Source organism: Heptranchias perlo, unplaced genomic scaffold (assembly GCF_035084215.1).
Source record: "Heptranchias perlo isolate sHepPer1 unplaced genomic scaffold, sHepPer1.hap1 HAP1_SCAFFOLD_230, whole genome shotgun sequence".
Taxonomy (NCBI): domain Eukaryota; kingdom Metazoa; phylum Chordata; class Chondrichthyes; order Hexanchiformes; family Hexanchidae; genus Heptranchias; species Heptranchias perlo.
The window spans coordinates 388,673-408,836 of NW_027139244.1; the positions used below are offsets into that span (position 1 = coordinate 388,673).

General features: G+C 44.4%; 1 pseudogene; it reads left to right on the plus strand.

The window, feature by feature from the left end:
- Nucleotides 1–12,084: 12,084 nt before the first annotated feature.
- LOC137310158 (probable G-protein coupled receptor 139) lies at nt 12,085–16,790 on the plus strand (annotated as a pseudogene).
- The last annotated feature ends 3,374 nt before the right edge of the window (nt 16,791–20,164 follow it).

Consider the following 20,164-nt stretch of genomic DNA (forward strand, 5'->3'; position numbering starts at 1 on the left):
CAATCCGTGCCCAACTGCAGCAGGACTTGGACATCATCCTAGCTTGGGCTGATAAGTGGCAAGTAACATTCGCGCCTGAAAAGTGCCAGGTAATGACCATCTCCAACGAGAGAGAGTATAACCACCTCCCCTTCACATTCAATGACATTACCATCGCCGATTCCCCCACCATCAACATTCTGGGGGTCACCATTGACCATAAACTTAACTGGACCAGCCACATAAATACTGTGGCTGCACGAGCAGGTCGGAGGCTGGGTAATTTGCGGCGAGTGACACACCTCCTGATCCACAAAGCTTTTCCACCACCGACAAGCAAAAGTCAGGAGCGTGAGGGGATACTCTCCACTTGCCTGGATGAGTGCAGCTCCAATAACACTCATGAAGCACGACACCATCCAGGACGAAGCAACCCGCTTGAGTGGTCCCCGATCCAACATCATAAATATTCACTGACTTCACCACCAGCGCACCGTGGCTGCAGTGTGTACCATCTACAGGATGCACTGCAGCAACTCGCCAAGGCTTGTTCGACAGCACCTCCCAAACCCGTGACCGCTACCACCTAAAAGGGCACCGATAGCAGGCACATGGGAACAACACCAGCTGCACGTTCCCCTTCATGTCACACACCATCCAGACTTGGAAATACATCGCCGTTCCTTCATCGTCGCTGGGTCAAAATCCTGGAACTCGCTACCTCACAGCACTGTGGGAGAAACATCGCAACAACGGACTGCAGTTGTTCAAGAAGGCGGCTCACCACCACCTTCTCAAGGGAAATTAGGGATGGGCAATAAATGCAGGCCTTACCAGCGACGCCCACACTCCATGAATGAATTAAAAAATGCAATTATCCCGAATTGATGAAATTCGCGAAAATTGCATTTACCTGGAAAGTAGGGAGAGGGAAAGAAAGATGCTGGACATTGAGAGACGATGAGTCTTCAGATCCCAGGATAAATAGTCACACATATCTCATCTACCTGCTCCTTTCAGATATTGAATATCTTAATGTTCAGGAGATGTTCTCACTGCCCCGAGCCCTTTTCAACCCAATCGCACTCCCCTTTCAATCCTTGAAACCGTTGCTTCGCTTTGAGATCTTGTTTTGTTTCATGCTGGAGTTCAATTTGAAGAAAACAGTGCTGTGATAACCTTAGGCTGTTCGGGAGTTGCAATGGAAGAAGACAGAGAAAAGCTAATTATAACAGGGACTGTTCTGAAACCGTGAGCGATAGTTAAAGTCTGGCAATATTTAAAGTGTAATGCAGCAGGTCTGGTTCAAAATCTTGACAGAAATGGCAAAGTAACTTGACGCTGACTTTGCTCAGCATCATGACTTTAAAAAAGTTGGCATTTTCACAAGTTTTTTTTATTCGTTTATGGGATGTGGGCGTCGCTGGTGAGGCCAGCATTTATTTTCTATCCCTAATTGTGAAGTTGTTGGTGAGCCGCCTTCTTGAACCGCTGCAGTCCGTGTGGTGAAGGATCTCCCACAGTGCTGTTAGGAAGGGAGTTCCAGGATTTTGACCCAGTGACGACGAAGGAACGGCGATATATTTCCAAGTCGGGATGGTGTGTGACTTGTACAGGAACGTGCAGGTGGTGTTGTTCCCATGTGCCTGCTGCCTTTGTCCTTTTAGGTGGTAGAGGTTGCGGGTTTGGTAGGTGCTGTCGAAGAAGCCTTGGCGAGTTGCTGCAGTGCATCCTGTGGATGGTACACACTGCAGCCACAGTGCGCCGGTGGTGAAGGGACTGAATGTTTAGTGGGTTGGATGGGGTGCCAATCAAGCAGGCTGCTTTGTCCTGGATGGTGTCGAGCTTCTTGAGTGTTGTTGGAGCTGGCAAGTGGAGAGTATTCCATCACACGCCTGACTTGTGCCTTGTAGATGGTGGAAAGGCTTTGGGGAGTCAGGAGATGAGTCACTCACCACAGAATACCCAGCCTCTGACCTGCTCGTCTAGCCACAGTATTTATATGGCTGGACCAGTTCAGTTTCTGGTCAGTAGTGATCCCCAGAATGTTGTTTGTTGGGGATTCGTTGATGGTAATGCCGTTGAATGTCAAGGGGAGGTGGTTAGGCTCTCTATTGTTGAAGATGTTCATTGCCTGACACTTGTCTGGCGCATATGTTACTTGCCACTTATCAGCACAAGCCTGGATGTTATCGAGGTCTTGCTGCACGGATGCACGGACTGCTTAATTATCTGAGGGGTTGCGAATGGAACTGAACACAATGCAATCATCAGCGAACATACCCATTTCTGAAATTATGAAAGAGGGAAGGTCACTGATGAAGCGCTGAAGCTGGTTGGGCCTCGGACACTGCCCTGAGGAACTCCTGCAGCAATGTCCTGGGGCTGAGATGATTGGCCTCCAACAACCACTACCACCTTCCTTTGCGCTTGGTATGGCTCCAGCCACTGGAGAGTTTTCCCCCTGATTCCCAATGACTTCAATTTTACTCGGGCTCCTTGGTGCCACACTCGGTCAAATGCTGCCTTCATGTAAAGGGCAGTCACTCTCACCTCACTTCTGGAATTTTGCTCTTTTGTCTATGTTTGGACCAAGACTGTAATGAGGTCTGGAGCCGAGTTGACCTGGCGGAACCCAAACTGAGCATCGCTGTGCAGGTTATTGGTGACTATGTGCTGCTTGATATCACTGTCGACGACACTTTCCATCACTTTGCTGATGATTGAGAGTAGGCTGATGGGGCGGTAATAGGCCTGATTGGATTTGTCCTGCTTTTCTTGGACAGGAGATACCTGGGCAATTTTCCACATTGTCAGGCAGATGCCAGTGTTGTAGCTGTACTGGAACAGTTTGGCTAGAGTCTCGGCTAGTTCTGAAGCACAAGTCTTCAGCACTAGAGCCGGGATGTTGTCGGGGCCCATAGCCTTTGTTGTATCCAGTGCACTCAGCCTTTTCTTGATATCACGTGGAGTGATTCGAATTGGCTGAAGACGGGCTTCTGTGATGGTGGGAATATCGGGAGGCGGCCGAGATGTATCATCCACTCGGTACTTCTGACTGAATATGGTTGCAAACGCTACAGCCTTGTCTTTTGCACTCATGCTCTGGACTCCGCCATCATTGAGGATGGGGATGTTTACAGAGCCTCCTCCTCCCGTTACTTGTTTCATTGTCCACCACCATTCAGGACTGGATGTGGCAGGACAGCAGAGCTTTGATCTGATCCGTTGGTTGTGGAATCGCTTAGGTCTGTCGATATCATGTTGCTTCCTTAGTTTCGCATGGATGTAGTCCTGAGTATTAGCTTCACCAGGTTGGCACCCCATTTTTAGGTACGCCTGGTGCTGCTCCTGGCATGGTCTTCTACACTCCTCATTGTACCAGCGTTGTTCCCCTGGCTTGTTGGTAAAGTTAGAGTGAGGAATATGCCAGGCCATGAGGTTACAGATTGTGCTGGAATACAATTCTGCTGCTGCTGATAGCCGACATCGCCTCTTGGATGCCCAGCTTTGAGTTGCTAAATCTGTTCTGAATCTGTCCCATTTTGCACGGTGACTGTGCCACACAACACGTTGGATGGTACCCTCAGTGCGAAGACGGGACTTCATCTCCACAAGGACTGGGCAGTGGTCACTCCTACCAATACTGTCATGGACAGATGCATCTGCGACAGGTAGATTCATGAGGAACTGGTCAAGTAGGTTCTTCCCTCCTGTTGGTTCGCTCACCACCTGCTGCAGGCCCAGTCTGCCAGCTATGTCCTTCAGGACTCGTCCAGCTCGGTCATTCGTGGTGCTACTGAGCCAGTCTTCGTCATGGACATTGCCGTCCCTCACCTAGAGTACATTCTGTGCCCTTGCTACCCTCAGTGCTTCTCAACAAGGAGGAGGACTGATTCATCAGCTGAGGGAGCACGGTAGGTTGTATACAGCAGGACGTTTCCTTGCCCATGTTTGACCCGATGCCATGAGATTTCATGGGGTCCGGAGTGAATGTTGAGGACTCCCAGGGCCACTCCCTCCTGACTGTATTTCACTGTACTGCCACCTCTAATGGACGTTTCATTCCGGTGGGACAGGACATACCGAGGGATGGTGATGGAAGAGTCTGGGACGTTGGCTGAAAGGTATGATTCTGTGAGTATGGCTATGTCAGGCTGTTGCTTGACTAGTCTGTGGGACAGCTCTCCCAATTTTGGCACAAGTCCCCAGATGTTAGTGAGGACGGCTTTGCAGGGTCGACTGGGCTTGGTTTGCCTTTGTCATGTCCGGTGCCTCTTGGTCCGATTCCAGGTTATCCGTCCGGTTTTATTCTTATTATGACTTTTTTTTAGCGAGATCTTACAACTGAGTGGCTTGCTAGGCCATTTCAGAGGGCAATTAAAAATCAACCACATTGCTTTGGGGCTGGAGTCACTTATATGCCAGACTGGGTAAGGACAGCAGGTTTCCTTCCCTGAAGGATATTAGTGAACCAGATGGATTTTTACGACCATCCGGTAGTTTCATGGCCATCATTAATGGTACTAGTTTTTTTTAAATTCCAGATTTTATTTAATTAATTGAATTTAAATTCCCCAGCTGCTGTGGTGGGATTTAAACTCATGACTCCTCATTATTAGTTCAGGGTCTCATAAATACTAGTCCAGTAACCTAACCACTATGTTACCGTACCCTATTATCGCTATAAGACTAAAGAATGATGAGATTCTGGCTGTTAAAATAACAGCGCTGTTGGAAAGACTGTGATTAATCAGGGGCGAGCTTTGACTCAGTAGAGCGATTATGGTTGTTGCCAGCACCGTCCAATTCACATTCCTTGACGGGGAAAGAAACCAGACTTGCGCATTGAAAACGCTGAATATTAACCATTAAACCAACTGGAAACGCTGCTGTACCATCCTGCAAGCATAGCAACACGGAGGGATTGGAACGGGAGTAGGCCATTTAGCCCCTCGAGCTGGTTACACCTTTCAATTAAATGATGTTTTTTTCTGTACCTTAGTGCCATCTACCCGCCTTGGTTACATAACCCTTAATAACCTTGCCTAATAAAAAATATCAATCTCATTTTTGAAGTTTTCAATTGACCCCCAGACTCAATAGCTTTTTGGTGGAGAGTTCATGATTTCCATTACCTTTTGTGTGAAGAAGTAACTTCTGACATCACCCCTTATCTGCCTAACTCTAATTTTAAAGCTATGCCCCCTTGTTCTTGACTCCCCCACAAGAGGAAAAAGTTCCTCTCTAGCTACCCTATCAACTCCCTTGATCATCTTAAACACCCCAAGTGCATCACCTCTTAATCCTCTATTTAAGGGAATACAAGCCTAGCCTGTGCAATCTGTCCTCATGATTTAATCCTGTTAGCCTGGTAGTATTCTGGTGAATCTGCACTGCACCCATTTCAAGGCCAATATATCATTCCTGATGTGCAGTGCCCAGAAATGAAGAGTATTATAAATGGGTTCTACACAGAGCTCGATACAGTTGCAACACATCTTCCACGCCTTTGAATGCAATTTTTCTTTTTCAATTACTTTTTGTACCTGTCCATTAGCTTTTATTGATTACTACACCTGGACCCCCAATATTTCTGCTCATCCACAGTTCCTAGCTTCTCACCAGTTATAAAATACTCTGATCTACCTTTCTTAGGTCCCCTCTAGATAAACCTATAGCTTTCCTCTGTGCCTCCCTTAGCATCCTCGAAAGGGCCCATCGAGGCATTCGCCGCTGTTGTTTTACAAGCAGCAAACCATCTACCCCATCCCACTCTCTCACCTACCTTCCTGCCCAAAGCATCCGACTGAGGCTAGTCTTGCCAATCTCCTTCCCGGCCCATGCACCTCTCCCAGCGTTGACACTCTGGACTCTGCCAGTGGATCATCTATCACCGCCCCTCTCCACATCACCCTCCAGAATGTCCATTCACTTGTGAATAAGGCCCTTGCCATCCATGAACTTATTGTGAATGATTACATCGACATCATGGTCCTCACTGAAACTTACCTGATGGGTGATGACACCTTCCCCCTTAATGAAGCCTCCCCGCCTCGCTTTATCTTACACCACTTGCTCTGTCCAGACCACCGCAGTGGCGGTGTGGCCCGTATCACCAAATCACACTTGGTCTGTCCCCCTACTCCTCTGGCACCTTCTCCTCCTTTGAGCATCTCACCTTGTTACACCACTCTCACTTCTTGTTTGAAATCCTCGTTCCCTACTGCACACCCAAATCCCAGGCCAAGTTTCTCACAAACATACCTTCACTGTTTTCATCTGTCAGCCTCTGCAGCGAACGACTTCTCATCCTCGGTGGTTTCAACCTCCATCTCAACTCATCTTGCCCTCTTTCCTTTTAATTCACTGCCCTCCTATGCTCCTTTAATCTCTCCCTCATATAAACTTCCCTACCCATACTCACGGCCACTCCATCGAAACTGCCATCTCACATGACAGCTCTACTCCCATCGCGTGAATCACAAATAAGACCATCTCTGATCACTTCTTTGTATTCCTCTCCACCCACACCCCCCTTCCCCCTCCCAACTGCATTTCCTTCTGCGTCCGACCCTGTAATTAATTCTCCCCCAATTCATTTACTACGGCACTTTCAAATTCCCTACTCTCTAGCCTTTGGCCCTCCATTCACTACTAGACATTTCTGCAGCAATCGATCTGCTCAATCACACCCTCACTTCAACGTTTAATGCCCTTTTCCTCAGTAAATCCCTTACTCTCTCTCTCACCCTGGTCGTTCCCCCAGTATGGCCCTCACCTCTGCCCCGTTAAGTCCAAGGAGCGCAGGTTTGAAATTTTATGGTACACTACTGGTTTAGGAATTATTGACAGATCTGGCTGGACCACATAAAGCACTATCGGATCCTGCTCTCCTCTGCCAAAACTACTCAGTATTCCAAGATCATCCTGGAATGAAAAGACAACCCCTGGCTTCTCTTCTCCACTAAAAACCGTCATCTTAAACCCCTCTCCCTTGCCTCCTTCACCATCAGCTCCAACAACAAGTGCGAGGAGCTCATGGACTTCTTTCTCACTAAGATTGAGACCATCCGTTCAGCGGTTTCTGCCGCTATTCTCCCTTCCCCCAGCCCACTAAGCCAAACTTCCCGTGCGGTTCCCTCCTGCCCTAGCCCTGACCTCGCATCTTTATCTAGTTTCTCTCCTATATCCACTCATGCCCTCTCCGAGCTCATCTTGACCATGAGACCCAACTCTTGTTCTCTCGACACTAATCACATCGAATTGCTGAAAACCCAACTTCTCTTCCCAACGCTAGCGGTTCCCTCGCTTCTGATACTTTTCCCCACCGTTTGAAATCTGACGTCATCACCTCAACCTCAAAAAAGCACCCTTTCCTCTTCTAGGTCCTTCGAATTGTTGTCACCTCCCAAATCCATGCCAATCTTTCCCGCAACTCTATGTTTGAACCCGTCGAAACCGGTGAGTTTGTTAATATTTATACTCTGGTTTTATAAGACTGTTAATGTTTTCAATATACGAACATACAGACGATGCCGGATAGGAAAAGACCCTTTGATCCATGCAATCTGTCCCATCCAATCGTGATACCTTGTGCTTTACAATGTATACACTCCCCACCCCATCCCGTTCCATGCAATCTACTGGGGGAGGCAAAAATCCAGACAAAATCCCAGGCCCATTTGTGGGAAACAAACCTGGGAAATTCATTCCCATTCCCTTTGGCGATCAAAACTAGACCAGGAGATCACTCTGGTCCTGATAATTCTATGCATTACATTACCTACCTTTTGTAAGCGTCGATCTCTGCCCCAGCCAGAAACAGGTCCAGCTCTCGCTTGAAGACATTCTGCGAATCGGCATCCACCGCAAGGGTCGGCTGCCTGCTCCGAAGGTCCACTATTCCCTGGGAAAAGAATCATCTCCTGATATCTAACCGAGATCTGACCTTGTACAATTTAAAATTGTGATACCTGGTCCCCCCTAACCTGTTTAACTGGAACAAACTGTCAACTGGTAGACAATGTATTACTTTCATCGTCTTATAATCCTCAATCAGATCACCCCTAAATCTAAGCATCTCTAAAGTGAAAAATTCCTAGCTCTTATAGCTTACCTTGTTTACTAAGGTGTTTTAAACTGGGGAACAGCGTAGTGGCCCTCCTCTGCACCCTTTCCAAGCCTTAATATCACTTACCTTGCGAGGAGACCAAAACTGGACACGGTATTCTAAATGATGCCTGACCAAGATTTTGTACAGGGACAAAATAGTATGCTTTGTCTTATCGACAATTGTTCTTTAAATGTCCGATTTACTCCAGCTATTGCTTTACGGCATTGATCATGAACCTTTGGAGATATATGCACTAGAATGCTCAGAACGTTTTCTTCCTCTACTTGCTTTAATACGTTTCAGTGAAGGGTGTATGTGTGTTGAGTATTTGTCCTGCCCACACTCACTTCTCCAAATTAAATATAATTTGCCAGTCACGAGCCCAATCGCCCAAAGCATTAAGATCCGCCTGATACAGTCGAGTATCGTCTAAAGTTCTGACACTCACACAGTTATTAGTAACAACTTCAAATTTGCAGATCGTACCCCCAACACCTACATCTGGATCATTAATAAAAGTAGTAAAGAGCAACGGTCCCAACACCGATCCCTGCTGGACACCACTGGGGACCGGTCTCCAAACAGATCCAAATCCATCTATAACTATTTTCTACCTACGTCCGTCCAGCTAGTTCTCAATCCAGCTCAATATATTACCACGATCTTGTAGAGAATCCTCTTATACGGTAACTTGTCAAAACGTTTTGGAAGTCTGAGTAGACAGTGTCTATTGGACTTCCTCATCCACCGTCTTGGTGATTCTTCAAAAACTATAATCAAATTTGTCAGACATGGCCTCCTTTTTTTCAAGCCATGTTGGGTGTCCCCGTTATATCCCTCTCTATCCAAGTAATAATACACTGCACCCCTGATTATTCCTTTATGTATCTTTCCTATTACTGATGTCAAACTAATGGGCCTATAGTTACCCAGGTCCGTCTTGACTCCTTTTTTAAAGATGGGGACTGCAGTAGCCCCCTTCCAGTCTACGGGAGCCGTCCCAGAGTGCAGAGAGCAATTGAAAATATGGCCAAAGGGCTGGCACTGCACAGGCCTCATCTACCTATGGACCATCGGATGGATATCAGCCGGATCAGCTACTCTATCGATTTTCAGGTTCTTACTTCTATCCAAAACAATATGTTCATCGATGTTAATAATATCAGTTTTATAATTAACATCAATAAATTGTATCGGTCGAAAATCGTCTTCAAAAGTGAAGACCGATGCAAAGCACTCATTTAATATTTCTGCATTACCCAGTGGCTCCTTCGTAACCTGTCCTTGAGCATTCTTCAATGACACGATACAGTCTTTGACAGTTCTCTGATTCTTCACATAATTGAAAACGCTTTCCCCATTACTTCCACAAATGTCCACGACCCAGTTTTCCATTATCCTTTTAGCTGATCTAAAAGCAGCCTTTGTTTTCTTTACCTATAATTTTTACTTAACTCTGTTTAGTTGAGCATTAGATGCCTTAAGGTTGTGGAAACATTTTTGTTTACAGCTTATTTGTCTTTCTCCATGACCAGTCAGCCACCGTAACTTTTTTTTACCACACTCCCTTCTGTTGACTTTGGGTACATATTTGTCTTTCACAATTTTTATCTTGTTCTTAAAATCGTTCCATTTGTATTCTCCATTGGCCTCATCACCACCCAGTAGGGTTAGCCAATTACCCCACGGCAAATCATCTGCCATTTTGGCAAAGTTTTCCCTTCTATATCTGGTGCAGGTTGTAGATTTTCAGCACATTTGGTACTACCAGCCATTTGAAACCGTAAAATGTTGAGGTCACTGCTCCTTAGGTGCTCCCCCACATGGAGGCCCGATACGAAGTCGTGCTCACTACTAAACACTAAATCAAATATATTATCATCCCTGGTTACCTCTTTGACATGTTGAGACAGGAAATAGTGTTGTATATTTTCAAAATTTTTTTCAGCTGTACCTCCCACCACAACATGCGGTGATCCAAAGATAGAGAGGGCTGCTGCTCTGAAGGTTTTAAACTGCAGGCTTAGGAGGCTGGAAGCCATTGCAGGTCTTTAAGGATTGGTGATGGACTTAGTGCAAGATAGGATACAGACAGCAGAGGTTTGGATGAGCTAAAGTTTGTGGAGAGGCCGGAGAGGAGAACAAAGGCCGGGGAGGTTTTTATGGAATAGCTTAAGGGTTTTAGTAGCAGAAGGGCAAGGCTGGTATGACGCACTTAATTATAACGGCGGAAGTAAGCTGTCTTTGTGAGGGAGAGGATCAGAAGCTCAGCTTGGGGTCAAATAGGATGTCCAAGTTACAAACTGTCAGGTTCAGCCTCAAACAAAAGTCAGGCATGGGGATGGAATCAGTGGCAAAGGTGATTTTTTTTTAAATTTATTCGTTCATGGAATGTGGGCGTCACTGGCAAGGACAGCATTTATTGCCCATCTATAATTGCCTTTGGGCAGGTGGTGGTGAGCCGCCCTCTTGAACTGCTGCAGTCCATGTGGTGAAGGTTCTCCCGTAGTGCTGCCAGGTAGGGAGTTCCAGGAATTTGGCCAAGCGCCGATGAAGGAAAAGCAATATGTTTCCAAGTCAAAATGGTGCATGACTTGGAGGGGAACGTGCAGGTGGTGTTCTTCCCATGAGAAGATTGTGGGACCAACGATCAAGACTTCCCAATTGAAACTGGAGGAAATTGTGGATCATCTAAAACCGAATGTTGGACTGATAACACAAATATTTTCAAAGGGTCAAGAGAGGAGGTGGATTTGACAGCGTACATCTGAAAGCTGGTCTTTCTCTGCGGACAATCTCACCACAGGGCAGCACGTAGATGAGAAAATGGAGGGAGTCAAGGATTGAACCTTTAGAAACATCAGAGATAACGCTGATAGGTTGGGGAGAGAAGCTTCTCCTGACTCTAATCAGATGGGTGAGTGGAACCAAGAGAGGGTAGTCCCATCAAAAGAGGCCAGTGTCCGATGAATGAGGATGTCAAGGGTGGATTTGCTATAGGTGTGAAGATGGGGAGGGATGGGCCATGGAGGGATTTAAACTCAAGGATGGGAATTTTAAATTTAACGGATATGGAACTGGGAGCCAGTGAGGGTCAGTGAGGCCGAGCAGGACCTAGTGCTGGTTGGACACGGACAACAGAGTTTTGGACGACCTCCCGTTTATGGAAAGTGGAGGTTGGGTGGCCGGTCAGGAGCGCATTGGAGGAATGGAGTCTGGAGGGGACAGAGGCATTGGTGAGGGTTTCAATGTCAATGGGCTGAGGAAGGAATGGAGGCGGGTGAGGGAATCACGGGGCGTGTGTGATGGCGGTCAAATCGGGTAATGAGCTCAGCTCGGTCTTACACGGGACCAATTTTATTGGAGCCATTAACCAATGGGTAAACATCTGCAGTAAAATAGCGGAGAGAGGAATGTCAATTGTGCATTTGCAGTGTCCGTCCCCTAATAATGCCCACAGCCATTTCTAGGCTGCTTTCCTCAACCTGCTCTTTAACTGTCCTCGTGTCAGAGACTCAACATTTTAATTTAACTGAGCAACTGCAGGAACAGAGTGAAACGGGCCTGCTTGTGTCACTGGAAACAGTGTACGCTGTGAAGAAATTGGTACAATTTATAAATGAATCTCCAGGAACGAAGGTGGTCAATACAATTGTATGAAAACAGTAAATGAAGTCGCTCCTTATTGTTGGATGAGTCCTGTACGAGCAGAGATTATAACTTTATTCGCGAGAGAGGTCTGATTAAAATAATGTCCTAGACTTTGAGATGTTTGTGTTTCATCCACTACATAATTTACATTAGAGTAAAAGCTGCTGATATAATGTGTTTGTTCAAGTGGCTGTAACTAATAGCAATGATCAGGGGTATAACCGTGTCAGTGGAGACTTATCTCCTGTATAAATCAGGGCCTGTTGGAATGGATAAGCTCAGAGTGCGTGCCGGAGCTATGGTATCCAGGCCAACAGTAGTCGCTGCTTCTCACAAAAATGCATTCTTCAGTTATCTATCAGATACAACGCATTTACCATCCTGTTCTTGCAGCAGTTGGAGTTCCTGGTAGGCCGTTTTCTCAGCTCTTAATGTTGTAAATCAGTGTTAACTCTGCTGTATTCGCAAATTATTTTTTCTCCCATCATGTTTTACACAGTTACCGGTTTAGTTCTATTGGTCCAATGATGTTCTTTCGGTTTTGTAGTAGTTATATTATATCTGTAATTTGGGTTGTGTATCCAAACCTGACATTTTTAATGGATTATCCTCTGTGCTGAATGAACTGTTGAATAATAGTATCTCCTTAACTTCGAAACTTTTGGTCTTGTAGGACTTACATTATGTCTGTAATGGTCTTTGCATATGCAACGCTGGCATTGTTGTTGGACTGTTCCCTGTACTGAATGTACTGGAGTCAGGTGTGTGGGCGAAGAGGTGATATCAGGCCATCAGAAGCTGTTAACAGTTTCATGTTGAACTCATCTGTTCAATCATAATTATTCAACAATGTGCCTTCAGTGATTGATAATGAGGCAGCTCACGGTCTCAATGTTACAAGGAGGCAGCACAATAATAAAATAATAAAATAAGAAATAGGAGCAGGAGTAGGCCATCCGGCACCTGGAGACTGCTCCGCCATTCAACAAAATCATGGCAGATCTTCTACCTCAACGACCTATTCCTGCACTACCCCCATATCATTTGATGCCTTTAATATCTAGAAGTCTATCGATCTCTGTTTTCAATGTATTCAATGACTTAGCCTCCACAGCCCTCTGGGGTAGAAAATTTCAAAGGTTCACAAGTGTCTGAGTGAAGGAATTTCTCCTCATCTCTGTCCTAAATGGCCTACCTCTTATTCTGGGACTGTGACCCCTGGTTCTAGAATCGCCAGCCAAGGAAACACTCTCCCTGCATCTAACCTGTCGAGCCCTGTAAGAGTTTTGTACGTTTCAATGAGATCACCTATCATTCTTCTAATTCTACAGAATACAGGCCTAGTCTACTTCATCCCTCCTTATTTGACAATCCTGCCATCGCAGGAATCAATCTGGTGAACCTCCGTTGTGCTCCCTCTATGGCAAGTATATCGTTTCTTAGGTAAGGAGACCAAAATTGTACACAATAAACCAAGTGCGTTCTCACTAAGGCTCATTATAATTGCAGTAAGATATTTTTACTCCTGTACTCAAAACCTCTTGTAATCAAGGCCAACATACCATTTGCCTTCCTAATTGCTTCCTGCACCTGCATGTTAGCTTCCATTGACTCATATATAAGGGCACCCAGGTCCATTTGAACATCAACATTTCCCAATCTCTCACCATTTAATAAAATACTCTGCATTTCTGTTTTTCTACCTCAGTGGATAACTTCACATTTTTCCTCATAATATCCCATCTGCCATGTTCTTGCCCACCCAATTAGCCTGTCTATATCCCCTTTAAGCCTCTTTGCATCCACATCACAACTCACATTCTCACTTAGTTTTGTGTCATCAGCAAACTTGCAAATATTACATTTTGGTCTCCTCATCCAAATCATTGATGTAGAATGTGAATAGCTGGGGCCCAAGCACCGATCCCTGCGGTACCCCACTAGTCACAGTCTGCCAATCTGAAAAAGACCCATTTATTCCTACTCTCTGTTTTCTGTCTGTTAACCAATTCTTAATCCATGCCAGTATATTACCCCCAATTCCTTGCGCTCTAACTTTGTTCACCAACCTCTTGTGTGGTACCTTATCGAAAGCTTTCTGAAAATCCAAATACTCCACATCCATTGTTTCCCCCTTATCTATTCTACTAGTTACATCCTCAAGCAACTCTAATAGATTTGTAAAATATAATTTCCCTTTAATAAATCCATGTTGACACTGCCAAATCCTATTATTAGTCTCCAAGTGTCCTCCCTCCCCCCACACCCCCTCCAAATAACGATTCAGTTTATCTGGGATTTCAATTAATTTATTGGTTAACTTTGTTATGAAATATTGTTTCACATGGCTACTGAACTCAGTTTGCTGCTGACACTTTCACATCTCCTTCTCTGCTTCACTGTGGATGAATTCACTTACTGTCGCTGGACTTCATTGTAAAATGAAATGTGTTGACGTTAGTACACGTTATATCTGTTGGAATCAGGAACCCTTCTATTTATCTGTAGATTATACGTATGATATTGGCATTTTGTTAATTGAACAATCCGGCCATCTATCACTTTACTTTATAATTAACGGAGATGGAATCTCAATTATTGTGAGATGTGTCTGGAAGAGGCTTGTGACTCTGTTTATTCCATAATTTGTAGATGATGTGAAAAGTGTAGATGAACAGGTGGAGACTTGAATGATCTGTTGAAACATTACACTATTCCACAGACGCTTCACTATTTAACAAACTGACACTGAGAATAAGATCGGTGGGACACGGGACTGGTGAACAGAATGCAGGCGCAGGACGATAGGATTTAATCGGATATGAAAATCGATTTGAGAAAGGGAGTAGAGTGAGTGATGGAGAGGGCGACTGAGAGGGAAAGAGAGAGGCTCTGGTGTGAATAATTCATGGGAATGAACTGCTGAAACTTCCACTACAAAGATAAATAGAAAATGTGACTTGAAGGTGTTATTATGATGTGGTCAGATTAGGTGAGTTTTTATTGTGGGACTCGCTCCTTATGTTTCTATCCCTGTCATGTCCTCAGTCTGTTTTTTGTGAATGTGCTTAGTTTTCCAACTTAACACTAAACATGATTAAAATTTACTTTAAGAAATCAATCAGTAATTTCTTGATCGTAATGAATTATTAGAATATTGTATGTTAAAAGCACGGGTGAATTCAATAAAGAATGAGGTTAAGTTAATGAATACTTTCCAATTTAATTTTAATTGAATGTACAAAGTAAATTTAATGAACACATGTCAGACCCACCACAGGTTCCCTGACACCAACAAACACAGAAACGAACTGTTGAATTTATTAAAAATAAAAACAGAAAAAAGCTGGAGAATCTCAGCAAGTCAGGCAGCATCTGTGGAGAAAAAAAATGAGTTAACGTTTCAGGTCGAAGACCATTCATCTCAATATATTAGTTCGATTGTGTTACTGGGACCTATAGATTAGATTTCCACTAATTCTCTGATGCAGTCTCTCTGTGTGAATCCCAGCCTCTCCTCCAACAGCATTGAATCCTGTGTCTCCTCGTGCATTGCTTCAGTTTATCCAATTTCCCAAACTATCTTATCGTTACTCCCGTCCAGCTCCACCATTTCCTGTCCTTGTCTCTCTCCCAATCTCACTCACTGGCTTGGTCTTCAGCTGCGTCCTCAAATCCGATCCGAAGACTGAATCTCACGAACGCCGCTTTCGGGCTTTCCCGATTAGTGCCAGCCCCTGTCGGCTCTCTTAAACCAGAGTAATAAAGTAGCACTTCCCCCTGTCCCCTTACCTTTCCGGTCTTCGCTCTCTTTCCAGAACAAATCCAGATTTAATCCTTTGGATTCCTGGTCGGTAAAACCCTTTTCTACTTTCACCACCGGCACTGCGCCCTCACTCAGCCTTACCAGTGGATCCGGTGCTCACTTTATCACTTTCTGCATCGATTTCCCAATTCATCATTAAACATTGTGTTTGAAAACATCTCTCTGCCCGAAAGCGTTGCCCAGGTCAATGAATCAATTTCCACCCTTTGATGCAGCAACAAAGCTGGAAATTTCACCCCAGATCTTCTCATGCTGCTGCTTTGGCTCCAGGTCTAATCAGTAATTTATCTGCTTCCTTTTCTCTCTCTTACAGTTAACTTGATGGCGATTGTGATCCTGTCCAGAGGAAAGTACGGTCTCTCCAAATGCATCTGTCGCTAACTGGTGGGAATGGCAGTGGCCGATCTCATGGTCGTTATCATTGATGTGATACTGAGATGGATTAATCTGTTGTATTTTCCAGTTTCATTCCTGGACATTACGCCTGTGTGTAGTCTCATAATCTTCTTGGGTAATGCAACCACAGTGGTTTCTGTCTGGCTCACAGTCGCTTTCACCTTTGATCGATTTGTGGCCATTTGTTGTGAGAAGCTGAAAACGAAATATTGCATCGAGGAAACGGCGGCTGCGGTTCTGGGGACAGTGAGTGTGCTGGGCTGTTTAGAGAGTGTCCCCTGGCACTTTGTGAATGAGCCTCGATATATAATGGATAATGTTCCCTGGGGTTGTGAGACGAAACCGAGCTTCCGTGCTTCCCCTGCATGGGCGGCATTTGACTTGTTTCACCTCATTTTAACCCCCTGTGTCCCTTTCTTTCTGATTTCGTTGCTCAATATTCTGACAGTCAGACGTATTTTAGTGGCCAGTCGAGTCCGCAGGGGACTCCGGGGCCGCAGCGATGGAGAGAATCACAAGGACCCAGAGATGGAGAACCGAAAGAAATCCATCATTTTGCTCTTCAGTATATCGGGCAGCTTTATACTGTTATGGGTGACACACGTTGTATTTAACATTTATTTGCGAATTGCAGGCACTCGGTCTTATTCCTCCTACACTGACCCTGTTTATATCACACAACAAACATCAAAGATGCTGCAGCTTCTCAGTTCCTGCACAAACACGTGTATTTATGTCCTGACCCAGACTAAATTCAGAGAGGAGCTGAAGAACGCGGTGAAATACCCATTGATTCTAATTGTCAAATTAGTGAAATCATAGAAAGAGCCGAAGGGCTTCAAGCACTGGTATAAATCCCATTTCATCCTCCATCCCCTACATTTCCCATGGACGGAAAGTACATTTTATATTAGCAGCATATGAAATGATCTTCAATCTGATTCTGAAATATTTTATTGATAATCTGACCAATTGAGGCGAGATTTGTTCTGCAGACGAGACATGAATTGTTGCTCAAAATGGAGGCACTAAAGAACTCAGCTGGACTTTAACTAACAAACTAAACAAACCTGCCTTTTAAAGTAGTTGCTGTGAGCCTGATCAGAATTGGTGCTCTCCACATAATTGGAGAGGATAGAGACAGGCAGACTTTCAGACAGGCAGAGGGAAAAGCAGAGACACACAGAGGGAGAGAGACAGTCAGAGGGAGAAAAAGAGAGAGGCAGAGAGAGAGGGAGAGAGACAGAGAGAGAGAGACAGAGAGCGAGACGTAGGGAGGGAGAGACAGAGTGAGAGAGAGGATGAGACATATAGACAGACAGACAAATTGACAGACAAATAGTGGAAGAGACAGAGAGACAGATGGACAGAGAGAAAGAGACAGAGGGACAGATGGACAGACAGACAGAGGGATAGGAGAGATAGAGACAAGCAGAGGCAGAGAGAGAAAGAGAGAGAAACAGGGGAGAGAGAGAGAGAGACAGAAAAAGAAACAGACAGTGCGAGACAGAGAGGCAGAGAAAACAGAGAGAGACACAAAGGGGGAGAGGGAGACACGTACACAGAGAAACAGACACAGGAGCATACAGAGAGAAGGGGAAGGAAATAGAGAAAGAAAGAGACAGTGAAACTGAGGGAAAGAAAGCCTGGACGAGTGCGAGAGAAAGAGCGAAAAACTAAGAGATAGTGATAGGGGTGGGAGAGAAAGGAAGAAGTAAACCGAGAGAGAAAAACAGAAAATGAGAAAGAAGGAGAGAAAACCAGCGGGGCAGAGACGGTTACCAAAAGAAGAATGGAGAATTGCAGATAGTGTTTTGTCCTTCCAGGTATAACCACTTGCATCATCCCGGATATAGAATTCCCTTCTATAATTCTCGCTTTAAATTTTACCCCCACCAATATCTCCCACTTGCCTTAAGGAATAAAACGTTCTTGATATCCCTCTATCGAACATTCCTCCCGTAGTAATCACATGCAACATACATTCATAGAATCTTACAACACAGAAGGCGACCATTTGACCCATCGTGCCTGTGCCGGCTCTTTATAAGAGCTATCCAATTAATCCCACTCCCCTGCTCTTTCTCCATAGACCGGCAATTTTTTCCCCTTCAAGTATTTATCGAATTCACATTTGAAAGTTACGATTGAACTTGCTTCCAACGCCCTTTTAGCCAATTCAATCCAGACAATAACAACTCGCTGCGTAAAAAAAAGTCTCCTCATCTCCCCTCTAGTTCTTTTGCAAATTATCTTAAATCTGTGTTTCTGGTTATCGATTCTCCTGCCAGTGGAAACAGTTTCTTCCTATTTACTCTTTCGAAGCCCCTCATAATTTTGAACAGCTCTATTAAATATCCCCTCAACATTCTCTGCTCTACGGAGAACAACTCCAGCTTCTCTCGTCTCTCCACATAAATGAATTCCTTCATTACTGGTACCATTCCAATAAATATGCTCTGCAGCCTCTCTAATGCTTTGACATCTTTCCTAAAGTGTGGTGCCCTGAATTGTAAACTATTCTCCAGCTGAGGCCTAACCAGTGATTATAAAGGTTTAGCCTAAATTCCTTGTTTTTATACATTATGTCTCTATTTATAAAGCCACGGATCCCGAATGCTTTTTTACGAGCCTAATCAATCTCTCCTGCCACCTTCGAAGATTTGTGTACGTAAGCCCCCAGGTCGTTCTGTTCCTGCACCCCCTATAAAATTACACCATTCAGTTTACATTCTCTTTCCTCATTCTTCTATCGAAAATGCATCACTTCACTCTTCTTTACGTTAAATTTCATCTGCCATATATCCGCCCATTTCACCGGTCTGTCTATATCCTCCTGAAGCCTGCTACATACCGGTAACTACATTGTGCAGAACTATTCCCGTAGGAGATTCACTGCTGCTTCTGGAGAGTTTGTGTTTCTGTGCTTGTGTTTGTTTGCGTGTGTGTGTGTGTGTGAGTGTTTAAGGGAGAGAAAGAGAAAGACAGAGACGGAGAGAGACATGGAAAGGATGAGACACAGTTAGACAGGCTGACAAATACATTTTACAGGCAGACATAAAGGCAGAGTGAGAGAATGACAGAGGCAATGTCAGAAACAGTATAGAGATAGAGAGAGATAGAGAGAGAGACCAGGGAATGGAGAGACAGAAAGGAAGCGGTGGGAAAACGCAAAATAATGGACAGTGACTGAGGAGGAGAAAGATAAAGTTTGTAAAAAAACTTAAGAGACATAAAGACAGACAAGGTTCTAGACGGAGAAACAAACATAGTCAGAAAAAAAGACAGAAAAGGAAAAGAAAGAAGTGAAGAGACTGAAAGAAGGCATAAAGCGGGCCAGAGGAAAGAAGTGATATGGAGAGAGACAAAAATAAAAATAGAAAGAACGACACGGAGAGAGGACATAAGGACTAAAGAAATGTAACGATAAAAACATAGAAAATTAAGACAGATTCAAAGAAAAGGGAGGGAGCGTGTGTGTGAGAGAGATAGAAACAAGTAGGGACAGAGACAGAGTTACACAGAGGTGGAGAGAAATAAAAAAGCGTTAATAAGAAAGGAGAGAAAAATAAAGAGAGAAAGAAAGTAGATAAATGGATGGAACGAGAGAGACACTGATAAAGAATTGCAAAATGATAGAAGCGGAGAGGCAAATAGACCAAATAAATCAATTCAAAATAACTGGAGACTATGAGAGAGCCAGAGCAGGAGAGTGTCAGAGATAAAATGACAGTGATAGAAAGTGAGAAAGCGAAATAGAAAGCAAGGAGAAAAATAGTAAACAGGGGAGAGGGGGAGAAATACAAAGATTAACACAAATATAGTAAAAAAGGGAATGAAATACAGAAAGAGACGCAGAAAATAGATCGAGGTGTCAACTAGCAACAAAGAGAAACAAGTGGACAGAAGCAGAGGTTGAGAGTAATAAACGAACAGAATGAAACAAAGACAGATGAAAAGGAAAGGAAGAAGAAACAGATAGATAGAAAGAAAGGAGAAAATTGGATACACAGAGAAAAGCAAAGGCAGAGATGGACAGAGACAAACAGAAAGATAAAGAATGATATGGAGATAGAGGTGGAAAAACGAAAAGACAGATGAAGTCAGAGAGAGAGACAACAAGCAAGAGGAACAGGGAGGCAAATGATAAAAAAGACAGAGAAGGCAGACAATGAAGACAGGCAGTGACATAGAAA